Genomic DNA, 18104 nt, shown 5'->3' with positions numbered 1-18104 from the left:
AATTACATTTAAGACAAATTTTCACACCAAATCTTCTTCTTTAAAACTCCAGCAATGAAGCACCCACAACTTCTGGTGGTAAGCTGTTCCACTGGTTAATTGTCCTCAATGTTAGGAAGTTTCTCCTTAATTACAGGTTGCTTCTCTCCATGATCAGTTTCCCTTTCATTGCTTCTTGTCCTGCCTTCAGGTGGCTGTGGCAGCCCTTCAAATACTGGAAGACTGCTATTATATCCCCCCCTAGTCCTTCTTTTCTCTAGACTGGCCATACCTAAATCCTGTAATCATTCTTCATATGTTTTAGTCTCCAGAGTTTTAATCATCTTAGTGGCTCTTCTCTGCACTTTTTCCAAAGTCTCAATTTTCTATGTCTTTTGTAATGTGGTGAACAAAATTGGATGCAGTGTTCCAGGTGTGATCTATCAACAAAACATAATTGAAATAAGCAGGTATGGAGAAAGTTAATTCTTTGTGTTATATTGTTGCAATATATATTGAGGCACTCACGATTGTAACTGTAACTCTTTATTGCTTCACCATGTAACTGTAACTGTAACTGTAACTGTAACTGTAACTGTAACTGTAACTGTAACTGCTCAGCTAGAAAATGGCAGTTGACAGCTCTTATATATGAATAGCTCAACTGCTCTAGCCAATGGCTAACAAAAGAATCTTCCGTGCTGATGACGTCATCGGTTTCATCCAATAACAACACTACAACTATAACTAAACCCTGCTAGACATAACACCCCTCCCCTCCTGGATCACGCAAGTGTAATCGTTAAGGTACGCCGGGCGCCTGCGTGTTCGTCCGGACCGTCGTAGTTCAGGTTCGATAACAGGTGCAGCTGATTCCGGCATGGATGGAGAAGATAACGGTACAATTGACGGATTGTTCCCTGTAACAGACTTCCCAGCCTCGGACTCTATCTCAGGTAAGTTGAGCCACTGCTGGCTCCTTGCGGCGCCCCGCGTTAAGTTTTCATTTGCTTGTGAACTTAACGTTGGACCTGGCATGGAACTTAGCGTTGTTGTAGGTGACGGACTCACAGCCTCTGCCGGGTTTTTTTCGAACACACGTTTCCGTAACTGGTCCACATGTCTCCGCCAGGTTCTGCCATCAACGAGCAGGACCCTGTAAGAACAGGGACCCGTTACTTGTATAATCTGTCCTGGCAACCAACGGGGATCACCCCCATAGTTTCGCGCAAAAACCTGGTCCCCCTCTTTAAACACCCTAGGTGGCAAATAGCCTGTTGTAGGCCGGTCTGAGTTGTATAAAGGATGCAGACGGTCAAGTGTTGTTCGTAATCGGCGGCCCATCAGCATCTCAGCAGGACTTCGATTAGTGCTTGAACAAGGTGTTGTATGCTGAGAAAGCAAATATGTGGAAACCCTTTCTTGCCACCCCCTTGGTCCTAGTCTTGCCAGCGCTTCTTTAGTTGACCTCACAGCCCTTTCTGCCAAACCATTACTGGAGGGACAATAAGGGGCAATCTGGGCATGGCGGATTCCTAAACTGGCCAGGAACATTTGAAATGGGGCGGATGTCAGTTGTGGGCCATTATCGGACACTAGAACATCCGGAAGGCCATGTGTAGCAAATAATTTATTTAAAACACGTATGACGGCCTCTGATGTGATGGATGGCATTATTTCTACCTCGACCCACCTTGAATATGCGTCCACCACAATAAGGAACTGGCGGCCCATAAAGGGGCCAGCAAAATCCAGATGGACCCGTGACCATGGAGCCCTCGGGAATTCCCACTCCCTGGGAGGGACAGATGGTGCTGCTGGCCTCAACAGCTGACAAGTTTGGCATTTGGCTACCCAATCTGTTATATCCTGGTCGATCCCTGGCCACCACACATAACTTCGGCTAAGCCCCTTCATCCTGATTATACCAGGGTGGGCTTCGTGTAAACACTCCAAAATAGAGTTACGCAATTTTGGGGGAATAACGACCCTATGACCCCACAACAGGCAACCCCGGAGGACAGAAAGTTCGTGTTGCCTGAGCTGGAACGGCTTGAACTGCTCGGCCACTTGTCCTAATGGCCACCCCCTTGCCACCCAGTCGAGCACCTGTGCTAACAAAGGGTCAACTGCCGAGTGGGCGGCAACATCGGTTGCAGATAATGGAATGGGCAGCTCCTCTACAAGGAGGACAGAAGAGGTCGGTGCAGGGTCCTCCACGGGCAAGGGCAACGGACAGCGGCTCAACGCATCAGCATGCGCGATCTCCTTACCCGGGCGGTATCTTAAGGTGTAATTATAAGCCGCTAAAAACTCAGTCCAACGGGACATCCTGGGGGAAAGTATCAAAGGAGTCTGACGGTCCCCAGCTAAGAGCCCCAGAAGAGGCTTATGGTCAGTGACCAAATCAAAATGGCGGCCATAAATATAATCATGGAACTTCTTTACAGAAGCCACTGCGGCTAGGGCCTCCCTGTCTAATTGACTATACTTGCGTTCCGTGGAGGAAAGAGTACGGGAATAATAGGCAATAGGTGCTTCTATTCCATTTGGAAACCTATGGCTAAGGACGGCACCGATGCCAAAAGGGGATGCATCCGCTGTTATTACCAGAGGAAGGTGAGAACTATATTGTACCAGGACAGCAGAGGATGTTAGTAGGTCTTGGACAGCCCGGAAAGAACGGTTTTCAGCCTCGCCCCAGGACCATGGCGTATTTTTGTCCAATAAACGGTGAAGAGGCTCCGCCAAGGTGGCTTTATGGGGTAAAAATACGCTATAAAAATTGAGGAGCCCCAGAAAAGCTTGCAGGTCAGCTTTGCACGTTGGAACAGCAGCGTTTTTTATAGCTGCCACCTTTGAGGGAGTAGGGTGGATACCTGTGGCGTCAATTAAATACCCCAAAAATTCAACCTGTGGCACACCAATAAAACATTTAGATTTCTTCAATTTTAGGCCGGCCTTCCTTAAGCGTAGAAGGACAGCCCTAACACGGCCAATGAGCTCATCCCGCGAAGACGCGGAGATGAGCACGTCATCAAAATATGGGACTACCCCGGGAAGTCCTTGTAGGAGGCGCTCCATTAAATTTTGAAATATCCCCGGGGCTATGCTAATACCGAATTGAAGCCGTTTGCACTTAAAAGCTCCCCGGTGGGTTACAATCGTTTGGGCTTCAGCTGAGGCCTCATCCACCGGAAGCTGCTGATATGCTTGAGCTAGATCAAGCTTAGCAAAAATGGAGCCTGAACCCAGGGAGTGGAGCAAGTGTTGGACTACTGGAACAGGATAGGGGTTAGCTTGTAATGCCCAGTTCAACGTACTTTTAAAATCTGCGCAGATGCGGACCGACCCGTCCGGCTTGATAGGAATGACTATTGGGGTTTCCCACTGGGAATGGTCAGTGGGTTCTAAAACTCCCTGGGCAATCAACTTATCTAACTCGGCTTCTACTTTTGGACGAAGGGCCAAAGGTACTCTCCGGGGTTTGAGCCTAATAGGGGCAACGTTCGGGTCTAAGTTCAGTGAAATTGGGGAACCCACATATTTACCCAGAGCATCGTTGAACACATCTTTGAATTCGCTAGCCAACATATCAAAATCGCTCTCTGATGATGTTGAGTGGATGCCTGTGATGGCAAGGCCAAAGGATCCAAACCAATCTAAGCCTAACAGACTAGGAAGGGAGCCATCCACCACGATTAAGGGGAGGCGGCCAGTGAAACTATCATATTCAACTAGGAAACGACCGTGCCCAATAATTGGAATCCGGTTTCCCTGATAATCTCTAAGCTTAACAGGGCTGGGGTGAAGCTGATTTTTCTGCAGGCTAGGCATCATTTCTTTGATGGTGGTCCAGGAGACAATGGATTTAGATGAGCCGGTGTCGACTTCCATCCTGCAAGGAACACCTTCAATCTTCACAGTCAGGAAAAGCTTGTTTGAACGTGTAGTGGAGTCACGGTGGGTCATTAGTTCAGTGACCCGCCGGCCGCGGAATATCGCAAAACAGTCTTCACTGATGACTGCAGCACCTTTTGGTCGAAACGTAGATTGCCTCTGGCGACCCAAGCGGCAGACACGTGCGAGGTGGCCAAGTTTGCCGCAACGTCGACATGTCACTGAACGGAACCGGCAAGTTGTTTGGGGGTGCTGATCACCGCAGCTGAGGCAGGAGGATGGAGGAGGTTTTTTCCCGGTTGGCCGCCCACCTTTTTCAGTAAACGTCTTAATACGACTGACTTCCGGCTCTTCTTCATCGTCTTCAGAAACAACCTCCTCACTATGGACAGCCGTGGCTTGATTAGCAGAGGGATGGCACTTACGGATGTCCGCGGCGGATTTATCTGACATCTCCGCCGCCTGAGCCTCTTCCATGGCCATTTGAAGATCTAGGGTTTTTTTCGCTAACAAACGCTTCTGTAAGTTTATGTCGCGTACCCCACAAACCAACTGTTCGACCAAAGTGTCCTCTAAATCCCGGAACTCGCAGTCGATGGCGGCTGTACGCAGACGGGTGACATAATGGTTGACAGGCTCCCCTTCCTCTTGTAGTATTTGCCTTAAATTAAACCTACGGGCTATACAAGACGGAGTTGGAGCGTAGTGAGCCCTCAATTTCTGCCTCAAAACTTCCCAGGAAGTAGTATGCACAGGCTGGGGAGCAAGTAACGCTCGGGCAGTAGCAAATACCTCAGGGCCACAAGCATTTAAAAAATGAGCCCTTTTCTTACTGCTTGAGAGGTCAGTAAAATCGTTGGCTTCTAAAAAACATTCAAACCTCTCTTCGTACGCATCCCACGTCTCAGCAGCAGCATTGTATGGGGCGAAAGTTGGAGGAGCCATTTCGTGGATTGGTGGTTTGTGTATTAGGTGACTCACACTCTTTTAATGCTGCTTCTGCTCTCAATTCACCTCAGGAACATCCCACCTTCGTCGCCAGTGTTATATTGTTGCAATATATATTGAGGCACTCATGATTGTAACTGTAACTCTTTATTGCTTCACCATGTAACTGTAACTGTAACTGTAACTGTAACTGCTCAGCTAGAAAATGGCAGTTGACAGCTCTTATATATGAATAGCTCAACTGCTCTAGCCAATGGCTAACAAAAGAATCTTCTGTGCTGATGACGTCATCGGTTTCATCCAATAACAACACTACAACTATAACTAAACCCTGCTAGACATAACACTTTGTTATCCTAGACTAAGGCAAACTTAGAATTACAAAGGTCATCACTAACAACTCTTATAGAAAATGACAGGATTGAGTTTCTGCATTATTATCATTGCTGCTGAATCAACTGAGTTGGAGTAGAAGATCTCCAAGCAGGCATGAAATGCTCCCAGTTCAGACCGGATCGCCCGATCCGGTAGTGATGGTGGCGGGTGGTTTGGAGAACCGGTAGCAAAAGTCCCTGCGCCCCCCCCATGCCCAGCTGAGCTGCGTGATTATCAGAGAGGTTTTTTTTTTTTACTTTTAAAAGCATTTTTTCTATAACCTCTTCGGCCGAAAAAATACTTTTAAAAGTAAAAAAAAAGTCTCTGATAATCGCATGGCTCAGCTGGGATCGTCAGAGGCTTTTAAAAGCATTTTTTCTACAACCTCTTCAGCCAAAGAGGTTGTAGAAAAAAATACTTTTAAAAGCCTCTGACGATCCCAGCTAAGTTGCCTGATTGTCAGAGGCTTTTAAAAGCATTTTTTTACAACCTCTTTGGCCGAAGAGGTTGTAAAAAAAATGCTTTTAAAAGAAAAAAAAGCCTCTGACGATCAGGCAACTCAACTGGGATCATCAGAGCCTTTTAAAGAGGCCGAAGAGGTTGTAGAAAAAATGCTTTTAAAAGTAAAAAAAAAAAAAAAGTTGTCCACGCCCACCCAGTCACATTACACACACACACACCAAGCCATGCCCACAGAACTGGTAATAACAAATTTTACATTTCACCACTGCCTCCAAGGTACCTTCCAACTTTGTTATTCTGTTATTCATACATTTTTCAGAAATAGCCATCAAAAGGTAACCTATCATAAGTGAAAGGATATCAACATGAGGTAGAATGGCAGAAAGCACTTACATAGACTCTTCAGTTGATGTTCATGTAGAGGAATTCCTGTGTAATAAAAATATTATTCATGTCAACCAAAGACTATTTAGGCACCATTTCTGCAAATAAGATTATGCGGTCAAGAAAACAGAGGCTTCTGCAAGACTAGTTTCCTAGAATAAAATTATAAGGCCTAATTTTCATTCTAGGAAATGGAATTGGCAAAATTGTAATTGAATGTTACTTTCTTAATTAAGGTCATCCAACGCATCCAAAGCTATGCAAAAGAAAATTAATGTTCTGCTATCACCAATCCCAAAAGCATTTAATGACTAGTACTGTAGAGTAGAGTGAAGCTTTCAGTTTCCCCCACATGACCGTCAGTTTAAAAAAATAAAGATTTCAGCAGTCCAAGCTGCTAAAGCCATTGGTTCAAATTTTTCTTTTAATAAAGTGTTGTATCCTCTTACAACAATAGCAAGGATTAAAATCTTGTTCTGGCTCCAGAGGATATGGAAAACAAGTTTTGTTCCATCCAGCTTGGTTTCTGTTATATACCGATTGGATTATGGAAATTCATTCCTTGAAGCTTTGCAATATGTTTACAGATTTCATAGAACAACAACAAAATTGCAGCAGTGAAGAATTAAATTTCCCACTGGTGGGGATGGAACCCCTTAACCTTGTCAGGAATTACTGTTGTAATCCAAACGTAAGGCTACATGCATTCATCTGGATGCCCACCAAAAGTCAAAATAGCATGAATATCTGGGTACTTAAGAAATTAGCTTAAATCTTTTAACCATTATCCAATTTTGCTAAATACCTTCAGGAATATCCTTTATAATCCTATAACTCAAGTGGATTTAGGCAAGTCCTCCTAACTTTTGATAGAGATTCTGCCCGAGCGGAGATATCTGCATTTGTCATAAATAGGTAATTTATCAGCCCCATAGAGATTTCTGTTTTGAGGTCGTACAAAAATCTTTGAATTTCAGAGTTCAGGGTGGAACAGAAAGCACTGTGAATCCAGGAATGGATCAAATGTTGATCTCACATTCAGTAGGTTAGAACTGAATTGGCAACCAGTTTGGCTCATTTCGTCATAATCCCAATTTGAGAATGGAGGTGGAGGAGGAGGAGGAGGAAGGAGGAGAAGGAGAAGGAGAAGGAGAAGGAGAAGGAGAAGGAGAAGGAGAAGGAGAAGGAGAAGGAGAAGGAGAAGGAGAAGGAGAAGGAGAAGGAGAAGGAGAAAAAATAATTTACACTGGAATTTTTAACTTTCACATCCAGTTGAAGGACAGTAATGTTTCTTTGAAGTCACACTGCTCCAGAATTGGGCTTGCACCATAAATTGGCACATGCTTCCAAAAGAGAAGTGCAGCAAGATCTGTCATGTCTTAATCAGCAGGTATCTGTGGCAATACCTCAGCCAATTGCAAAGTGATCATAGGTTGTTGGGAAAAGAAAGACATTAATTAAAACTCAGATTAATTTAATCAGGTGCCTCCCGACTCACAGATCACCCAGGGAGTCATGCAATAATATGAGGATATTAGTAGCTAAGGAAAATGTACAACAGGACAGGTTAGGGACTTTAGTAACCTTAGTCAATTCTGCCTTTATTTAAGAGAGTTAAATCCCAAGTTTCTGCATTTTAGCATCAAGTTGCATCAAGCATCATGGCCTCTTTCCATCTAGATAGGAGGAAGTATGAGATAGGAAATCTTTCCAGTGGGGTACCATCCTGCCTTGATAGCCCTTCCTTCCTGGCATTAATTTAATAGGATCCTATTAAATTCATTCAACTTGCTCAACAGTTTTTAAGATCCACAATTTCTATTTTTAATACTTTGGTAGAAAATAGAAATCCATTGTGAACACAGAGCATTCAGTACTGAAGATGCCCTGATTAGCAACCTTTCTGTCAACTTACCTTGATTTTTAGAAAACTCAATCCTAACTCCCCCCCCCCGCATCTCCTCTCTCAAACTTCTTTTCCTTTATGTGTCATGACTTTAAAATGGTAAGTCAGAGAGCTTCCGATCAGGATGTTAGTTAAATGAGACAAGGAACAATTTCAGCCATTTTTCTGCAACCTATTCCTCTTATTTGTAATGGCGCTGCAATCTTTAGCTGAAATGTGTGCAAACATTTTAAACAAAATCACATTAACCAAAATCAGATTGCCCTTGTTCTGCCTCTTTTCCTCCACACTCAAACAGAGAAGAAAGGTACCAGGCTGCTCTCCCTCACTTTCCCACACACAACTCTAAAGGAAGTGAAAGCTCTTTTGCAACTAAACAAGTTTCTACATCTTGCAAACATATATTAGCCTGTCATCACAAAGCGCTACCCTGCAAAGAGAAAAGATTCATGAGAAACGTCCACCTTTTCACATTTATATTTTAATTTTCTTTAATGCATGCCCATATACGATGACGAACTCTGGTTGCACTTACATCAATCTTGGATTGATGCCCTGTCAATGATTCTCATAACATTAGAGCTTTTTGGCAAATCAGTTTATTACAGAATCTTACAGAATAATAGAGTTGGAAGAGACCTTGTAGGTCATGTAGTCCAACCCAGGGGTGAAATCTAAAAATTTTCGCTACTGGTTCTGTGAGCGTGGCTTAATTAGTGGGCAGGGCTTGTTGGTCAGGTGACTGGGTGGGCGTGGCTTGTTGGTCAGGTGGGTGTGGCCAAGTCGACGTCACTTCTTTGCCCTTTTTTAACCTACAAAACACAACACCTCACAACTGGCTCACCCATAATGTAAAAGCAGCTGTGCTAGACCCAAAATGGCCCCTGCAACAAGCAGGAACCTCACACAGCCACAAAAAGCCCAAAAAACCAACCTTCACACTTTACCCACCCACATACAACACAATACAACTGGCTCACCCACAATGTAAAAGCAGCTGTGCTAGACCCAAAATGGCCCCTGCAACAAGCAGGAACCTCACACAGCCACAAAAAGCCCAAAAAAACAAGTTTCACTCTTTACAGACACAAAATTCCACATACAGCTTTGTGAGATTTTGTGTGTTTGTGTAGTTACAGAAACACACAAAATCTCAGAAAGCTGCACAAATATTATTTTATTTTATTTTTATTTTTATATAAAAGCAGCTAAATTTAAAACTTCCTAAACTTTAAATGGCTAGGTCTAAAAAAAGAACAAAAAAACCCCCCAATTAGCTATTTTTTTTAAAGCTCCCAAAGGGGAAAAAAACTTACCCAATTGAAGGGACAAGGCAGGCAGGCAGGCAGGCAGATAGAGCTGCTCACCGATGAGTTTGATTGCAGGCAGGGAGATTCAGTTGTTTGCTGATGCAATGGATTGCAGGGATTACAGCAAGTGAAGCAAGGCAGGCATTGCAACCAGCAGCTCAGGATTCAGTCCAAACAGCGAAGGTAAGCAAGCTGGAGGCTGGGGGGAAGGGATTTTTGCTACCGGTTCTCCGAGCTGGCCGCCGCCATTGCTACCTACTCGCCGGAGCCGGGAGCATTTCACCCCTAGTCCAGCCCCCTGCTCAAGCAGGAGACTCTATCTCAGGAGTCCTCAAACTTTTTAAACAGGGGGCCAATTCACAGTCCCTCAAACTGTTGGGGGGCCGGATCGGCTGGGAGGGTGTGGCCAGGTGGTCATGTTGCTCTTTTGGTTGCCTTTTCTTTTTACTAGATCGTTTTTTCAGTTGTTTAGGAGTCTAGCGGTCCACTTCAGGAAACTCAGTTTTGCTGCAATTCTTCTCAGCCCCAAAGAGCTTGAGAAATCTCTCTCTGTCTCTGTCTCTGTCTCTGTCTCTGTCTCTGTCTCTGTCTCTGTCTCTGTCTCTGTCTCTGTCTCTCTCTCTCTCTCTCTCTCTCTCTCTCTCTCTCTCTCTTTCCTTCTCTCTCTCCCCCTCTTTTTCTTTTCTCTCTCTCTCTCTCTCTCTCTGTCAGGTGTGCTTCCTTCAAAGTCCAGGAAAGAATGACCCAAACTCCATTGTTTATAGAGAAAGGTACTTTTACTAGAAAATGAAGTGAATGCAACCAAAGGAAAGCAGAATCTAAGGCAACAAGCACGAAAATTGCATATAGAAAGCATCCCCTCCCACAGTCCACCGTAAATCATCCAATCCAAAGGTCTCTCAGGGGTCAGGTGGAAGCACACGTCTGGCAGAGTCATCAATCAGGAATGCCACGACCGTTGACCCGACAGCAGCTTCAAAGATAGAGTCCGGTGGCTTAAGTATCGCTTTCGATTCCTCCAGATTCCTCCAGCACGCTTCCCCCCCATGCTACCTAGCTCTCCCCCCTCCCATTACTATGGCAGACAAAGCAGTAAAGGCGGAGGCTGACACTCTCCTTCTCTCTCTCTCTCTCTCTCTCTCTCTCTCTCTCTCTCTCCCCTTTCTCTCTCTTTCATTCTTTCTCTCTTTCTGTCTCTCTCTCCCTCTCTGTTTCTCTCTCCCACTCTTTCTTTCTCTTTCCTCTCCCTTTCCTTCTCTCCCTCCCTCCCTCTCTTTCTGTCTCTCTCTCCCTCTCTGTTTCTCTCTCCCTCTCTTTCTGTCTCTCTCTCTGTGTGTTAGATCCCTAAAAGTGATACTGCCATTCAATTGGAGGAAGGGGGAGACTTGGATTCAATTTACGAGCATTGCCTGTGTCAACAGATATTTTACAACCTATATCCTGGTACCAAAGAGCCCTGAGATCCTCTTTACCTGGAGGAATTTTTATGATAGCCATGTGGGTTGTTTCACTTTAAAGGATAACAGTGGGAATGCATGATTGTTCGGGTTCTCAGGGAAACTGGGAAAGAAAGCATCTTCACACTTGTGTATTGGCTAAAATCTGCATTCTCTATTGAAGCAATAGAGGGGTCTCTATTGCTTTAATCCTGCTTGTTTTGCCTAAGGGTATTTAGATCATGGTTTAACTGGATGGCTTTCACTTCTGCTTAATAAAAGAATCCTTCTGAACAACCATGTTTCAAGAGTTTTTACTTTCTTAAGTTGGAAGGAGAGGCAATCCTTACACAAAGCACGATCTGCAAAATGGTCAACCCAGAGAAGCAATCTTCGATCAACTGAGGGGACCTTGCAAACCATGTCTGAATGAAGCAGAGAGCTGGGAGAAACCAATTGCTGGGGGGAGACAGCAACCGCCACCCAGTCGGATGCCTGCTTCATACACCCTATCGGAGAGGATGAGGTAACCCTGGAGAATCCTGAAAAGCCCCGCTGGTCAATTGGCATCAGGAAGAAAGATAGCTGGGATGAGAGAACCAGAGGAGTCACCCTCAGCCGTGGCAACCAAAAACCAGGGTGGAAACTGGAACTAGAAGCCCTTGCTGACCAGGGAGGACTGACCAAAGCACCACCGACGGAGGATTATCTGAAGAGGCATATAACCCAATTGGTGATGGAAACTTTGGAAAATCTCAACATCCGAAGGGACTCAGGACAACAACCAAAGGGCATGGAAAGGGCAGCAGTCACAGATGATGCCACGGGAAGTGTTAGGGAGCATTTAAATGGGAGATCCCTTTTGACTGTTTCATATTTGGCATTTATATATTAAATCGTTTCTTGTGTTGTGGGTTTTTTCCTTCCTTGATTTATTGCTTTTGTGCAGAACGGTGTGAATGCTGAATCATCCTGGTTGAGTTGGACAGTCTTTTAAACCTAATTAATAAATATGCATTTGGGAATGAGTCGGGGCCTTTTCAACAGCTACTTTTAAAGGACATTCACAACATGCTCCCAATGTCAGGGTTTCAAGTAACTCCCCCAACAATATAAGACCCTGGGTCCACACAATTCCCCCCTCCCAGTTTCCCACAGTAGTAAATGTGGCAGGCCTGAAGATCCAAAGAAAAAGATGGCTTCCAGACCTGACACCCAAAATGCCAAATGTTAAAACAAAATTTGCCTAGTTCTGCTTTAAGACATAATTTTCAACCTTTTTTGAATAAGAAACCTCAGCTGGCTGTAAGCAGTGTCAGTTGTTTGTTGGAATTAAATATCTAGAGCAAGTGTCACTTATTTTGGCCATGTCATGCTGGGGAAATTCACTGAAAAAATATAGCAATTATGTTGGGAAGAGTTAGCAGTAAAAGGAAACCAGGCAGCCAAAGAACATGATGGCTGGACACCATCAAATCTGACACCGGCCAGAGCATAGAACAACTCAAAGAAGCAGTGCAAGATCAGAAGAGGTGGAAAGACCTGGAGAATTGCCAAGAGTTGGACATGACTGAATGGATGACAAAGCAAAACCCATTGCAAGCATCATCATCTAAAGTTAATGGTAGCTCCATGGACATCCCCTTTTTAAAAAGCTTCCTGATTGTTCTTTCTCTTTTGTCCTTCGTAAAGCACAAGATCAAGATGGAAATCCACAGGGCAGACTGAGAATCAGGATGATAAACCAGATTAAGCCATTTCATGTCTACATCGCCTCTGCCTCTGTGACTCCCTTTTAAATCATAAACCTTGTTTCCTTCATCTGCTAAGCAAGGAGTTCTCTCCGATAATGAAAAATACAGCAAGCACTCAAGAAGCAAAGAAAAGAGAGTGTGACAGTGCAATTCCCTCAACAACTTTATAGGAAGGAGATTATATGCCTTCTTCTGTGTACTTGCTTTCTCAAAAATCTGTTTTTCAGGCACATTTCCACAAAGGTGAGAATTACATTTTTGGCAAGTGGACTTGGAGAAGCAGGAAGCTTTATGAGAATTTCAGCCCACATTCCTTGCTTTGTTCAACACTGAGGCTAAGCAGCCTGTTTCATTTACTGCACCAAAGCAGAAGTTAATCTTATCGCAAGTTAATGTGGGCATCAACCTTCATAAGAGCAATATCTTTTCTGATCTTCCTAGAAGAAAAGAGAAGTGTAAGAAGGCTACACCAGATCCCAAAGGTGTTTTCTCCAAAAAGCAACTGGACTTTCTAAGTTAGACCAGAAGGAGCTTCTTGGATGAGAAGAAGAAAGTTTTTAAAGAAAGTCCAGTTGCCTGATTTCTTTTGGTTTCTCCATGAAAATAATATAACTCTCAACATGGCTTCTTATCATGCAATTGACTTACTTGTTCAAGTCATGTTCAAAAGTGGAGTCACAAGCAAGCCGATAAATCACAATTTGTATTAAAATAGGTTTTTTTCTCTGTACTGTAGGGACCTAATTTTGCCTCAATGTGAGGATAAAAGAACTAAAAGAGATAGGCTTTAATTATTAAAGTCATAATAGACAACAGGAAATCAATATGCAGAAGATTCTACACAGTGATGATATGGCTAAATATTTTCTCAGAATTGAGGCAAGACTTCAGAAGGGCTCAGAATCAAAATTTCACTGTTTAATGTGATTTCTTTGACTTTCCTTGTTCTTCCTTCCTAATTTGTTGTGTTGGAAGCACAATAATGCATAATCTATTGCATTTGAATTGCCATAATGATTCATTGATGTGACCTAGCATCATCATCATCATCATCATCATCATCATCATCATCATCATCATCATCATCATCATAATTTTATTTCTATACCGCCCTTCTCCCGAAGGACTCAGGGCAGTGTACAGCCTATTAAAAGCACAACGACAGACATCAATTTAAAATAATTAAAATTATTAAATAATTTTGGCTCAGATTTAAAACCCCAAATTTAAAACACCCAATTTAAAATCATTACATTGATAGCCCGGCCTGGTGGAACAGAAGGGTCTTGAGGGCACAGCGGAATACACGGAGGTTGGAGATCTTATGCATTTCCAGGGGCAGTTCATTCCACAGGGCAGGGGCTCCCACAAAGAAGGCCCTCCCCCTGGGTGTTGCCAGCCGACATAACTTGGCAGATGGCACCCTGAGGAGACCCTCTCTGTGGGAGCGGACTGACCGGTGGGAGGCTATTGGTGGCAGAAGTCGGTCTCGAAGGTACCCGGGTCCTATGCCATGGAGTGCTTTAAAGGTGGTGACCAGCACCTTGAATCGCACCTGGAAGACCACTGGGAGCCAGTGCAGCTTGCGCAGGAGGGGTGTCACGTGGGCACAATGAGTTGCGCCCATAACCACCCGTGCGGCTGCATTCTGGACCAGTTGGAGCCTCCAAGTGCTCTTCAAGGGGAGCCCCATGTAGAGAGCATTACAATAGTCCAGCCGAGAGGTGACAAGGGCGTGAGTGACCGTGCGCAAGGCGTACCGGTTCAGAAAGGGCTGCAACTGGCGTATCAGGCGAACCTGATAAAAAGCCCCCCTGGCCATGGCCGTCATACGCTCTTCTAAAGATAGCCATGCGTCCAGGAGGACACCCAGATTACGAGCCCTCTCTGTAGGGGGTAGAGTTTCACTCCCAATAGTCAGCGATGGCACCTGCTGACTATATCGGGACGCTGGAAGCCACAGCCACTCAGTCTTGGAAGGGTTGAGTCTGAGCCTATTTCTCCCCATCCAGACCTGCACAGCCTCCAGGCAGTGAGACATCACATCAAGGGCATCGTTGGGGTGGTCTGGGGTGGAGATGTACAGCTGAGTGTCATCAGCATACTGATGGACTCTCACCCCAAAACCATGGATGATCTCACCCAGCGGCTTCACATAAATGTTGAACAGAAGGGGCGAGAGGACCGACCCTTGCGGCACTTCCCATGTGAGGCACCTCGAGGTCGACCTCTGCCCCCCTGCCAACACAAACTGCGAACGGTCGGAGAGGAAGGAGGAGAACCACCACAGGATGGTGCCCCCTATTCCTAACCTCCTCAACCGTTGCAGCATGATACCATGGTCGATAATATCAAAAGCCGCTGAGAGATCTAATAGGACCAGGACAGAGGAGCAACCCCTGTCCCGAGCCCTCCAGAAATCATCCACCAATGCGACCAATGCCATTTCTTTGCTGTACCCCTGCCTGAAGCCCGATGATATCTGAAGCCAGATATAATGAAATATCTGCAAGCAAACAACCAAGCTCAGAGACCACCAAGGACTCCACAAACAAGATAAAGTTTTGCAGATCTAACCTTTTCCCACACATTATTCACCTGTCAAACAATTCTCTTCCTTTCCAAAGAAATAGCTGTGTGCCCTATCAACTTTTTGATGGATTTCAAACCAAGCTAGCAACAACAAAAGATTCAGCATTTAATGAGAAAGAAATCTGCAGAAAGAAAAGAAATAGTTTACTGTATTCTGCTGTCATAGTTCTTCATTGATTTTTAACAAAGGAATAGAAAAGTTCAAAGGTAGCAGAAGAGGAACTGTAGAAGGGGACAAGCAAGTACTCAGGCCAAAGAACTCTTCAAGTGCTTATTAAATTTTTCTGGTTTATTCTTTCAACCAGAATTCACTAAAGTTTCAAATGCTCCCAAAATCACAACATTTGGGGAAGGCAAAGAAGGGGTAGAAGAGGGGTAGAAGAGTAAAGACGTTCCTAAACATCAAATGGTATCTTTTGTTGTTAGTTGCGAAGTCGTGTCCGACCCATCGTGACCCCATGTACAACTTTCTTCCAGGTCTTCCTGTCTTCTGGCATTCCCCGGAGACCATTTAAGCTCATGCTGACTGCTTCAGTGACTCCATCCAGCCACCTCATTCTCTGCCGTCTCGTTCTTCTTTTGCCCCCAATCATTCCTAGCATTAGGCTCTTCTCCAGTGAGTTCTGTATCATTACACTACCTAAAATGAAGCTGAGATTCAGTTCCAGATAGAAATGCTTCTTAAAACGTGAAGATTCCTTCAAGTTGACTTGGACTACTGGTGACTTCAGAGGTATGTCCATACAATCTTCTTGGCTACTATAGAATAAAGGTAAAGGTAAAGGTTCCCCTCGCACATATGTGCTAGTGGTGTTATGTCCACGCAGGCATGAGCAGAGACTTTTCTTCTGCCATGCAAGTGCGGGACATATTTTAATGTTATTGGTTAAAGGCTGATAGTTTTCCTTTATTCTATGTTTTTTACCTTTGGCTGTTCACCACCCTGAGTCCTTCGGGAGAAGGGCGGTATATAAATTTAAATATAAAAATAAAAATAAAAGGGGCTATCAGCCGGAAATTGCATGTTGGTTTTACTGAGTCATTATCTGCAATAAACATTGCTGCTGGAAATTTGGCTTCTCATCTGTGTTCCTACTCTCACACATTCCATTGGCAACGAAGGTGGGATTGCTGGGCCCTGAACCAACATAGAGATAAAAGAGGCACGTGTGAGTGGAGACTATTTGTTTTGGAAAGAGAATGGCTAACTCACCACAGTTTGTTCCGTTTGATCCTGAAACACAGACATGGGATTCTTATCTAATCCTTTTTGACTTTATATTGAAAGCTAATGACTATACAAATAACACAGACAATCGTAAAAAAGCACTTTTTTTGAGCATTTGTGGAAAATAAGTGTTTGAGACGGTGAGGGCCCTCATTGCACCCCAACCCCTGCAGACAGTTCCTTGGGACATATTATTAAGCAAATTGAGGGAACATTATGCTCCTCGACCATCTTGCATTGCTAGAAGACATGTTTTTTAGCACAGGGACCTGGCGGAGGGTGAGTCTATCTGTCAGGTGTGCCTCCTTTCAGATTTCAGGAAAGAATGACTCTGACTCCATTTTCATAGATAAAGGTACTTTTACTAAAATTGAACTGAATGCAGCCAAGGAAAGCAAGATCTGAGGCAATAGGTGTGAAAATCACATATAGAAAGCATCCCCTCCCACTGTCCAGCATAAAAAATCCAATCCAAAGGTCCTCCAGAGGTCAGGTGGAATCTCACGTCTGGCAGTGTCATCAATCTGGAATGTCAGGACCGTTGACTCGATAGCAGCTTCAAAGGCACAGGACTGCAGCTAAGTTTCGCTTTCATTTCCCCTGTCCTCCCATCCTCCAGCATGCCTCCCCATCTAACAACTTCCTAGTTCCCCCTCCCCCACTACCATGAAGCCGACAAGCAAGCATTGAAAGAGTGGAGGCTGACACTATCAGTTGTTATATGGCAGCCCTCAGGAAAGCAGCTATCTATTGTGAATTTAGCAACTTGGATGAAGCCCTTCAAGACAGATTGATCTGTGGGGTTCGGGATGTTTGTGGTTATGGCTGCCCGTGAAGACCACCCGGAGGCTTCAGCTGGTGCAGAATGCGGCCACGCGGGTTGTTGTGGGAGGGACCCGATACTCCCATATTACACCACTCCTGCACAGCTTGCATTGGTTGCTGGTTGCCCTTCGGGTGAGATTCAAGGTGCTGGTGTTAACCTATAAAGCCCTTCATGGCTCAGGTCCAGGCTATTTGTCGGACCACCTGCAACCAGCGTCAACTTCCCATCGCCCAGTACACTCTCACAGAGAGGGCCTATTCAGGGTGCCGTCGGCTAGACAATGTTGGCTGGCGACATCCCGGGGTAGAGCCTTCTCTGTGAGCGCCCCCATCCTTTGGAATCAACTTCCCTTGGGGCTCCGGTTGGCCCCTGACCTTCGAACCTTCCGCCGTGAATTGAAAACCTGGCTATTTATATCCCCCAGCCTGGACTGATGGGGTAGTATTTTTTTAATTTTTTAAAATACTTTTCTGATATTTTTTATGTATATTTGTTAGTTTTAACAGTCACTTGGTCGATTGTCGTTGTGAGCCGCCCTGAGTCTTCAGAGATAGGGCGGCATACAAATTTTATTAAATAAATAAATAAATAAATAAATAAATAAATAAATAAATAAATACACAGACAATTATTGGTGAAACCAACATTAACGCTACAGACAGCAGTAGAGGAGGCGCAAGTCGCCGAATCATTGAATAGATCGACGGAAAAGATACAGAAGTTGGGCAGCCATCTGGCAGCTAGAAGGGGGGAAACTGTCCATTGAGGAGAGGTGGAATTATGGGAGGACACTGAAGATGAGGGAAATAATCATGATGATGTCCATCAGTTGAGAGCGGCTAGCAAGGAGCATAGATGGACAGAGGATCGAAAGTTGTGTGGCGAAAACCATCCGAGAGCTATGTGTCGCCATAAAAACACAATTTGTAGATGGTGTGGGAAGAAGTGTCATCTAGCACAAGTTTGCCGTGTCGCATTTTTTGCCCCCCCAACTGGACAGACTT

At 44.6% G+C, this 18104-nt stretch overlaps 1 long non-coding RNA gene across 1 annotated transcript in view; it reads left to right on the top strand.

The window, feature by feature from the left end:
• The first annotated feature begins 584 nt into the window (after positions 1–584).
• LOC148113214 (uncharacterized) overlaps positions 585–18104 on the top strand; it is an 89241-nt gene continuing 71721 nt past the window's right edge. Inside the window, exon 1 of the long non-coding RNA XR_015728484.1 lies at positions 585–935. This is a non-coding gene — a long non-coding RNA (uncharacterized LOC148113214). The remainder of the gene's footprint in view (positions 936–18104) is intronic.

Source organism: Pantherophis guttatus, chromosome 6 (assembly GCF_059756535.1).
Source record: "Pantherophis guttatus breed Tessera chromosome 6, ASM5975653v1, whole genome shotgun sequence".
In the NCBI taxonomy this organism is placed as follows: domain Eukaryota; kingdom Metazoa; phylum Chordata; class Lepidosauria; order Squamata; family Colubridae; genus Pantherophis; species Pantherophis guttatus.
The sequence above is the reverse complement of the archived record's forward strand: the minus strand, read 5'-3'. Positions and strand labels throughout refer to the sequence as shown.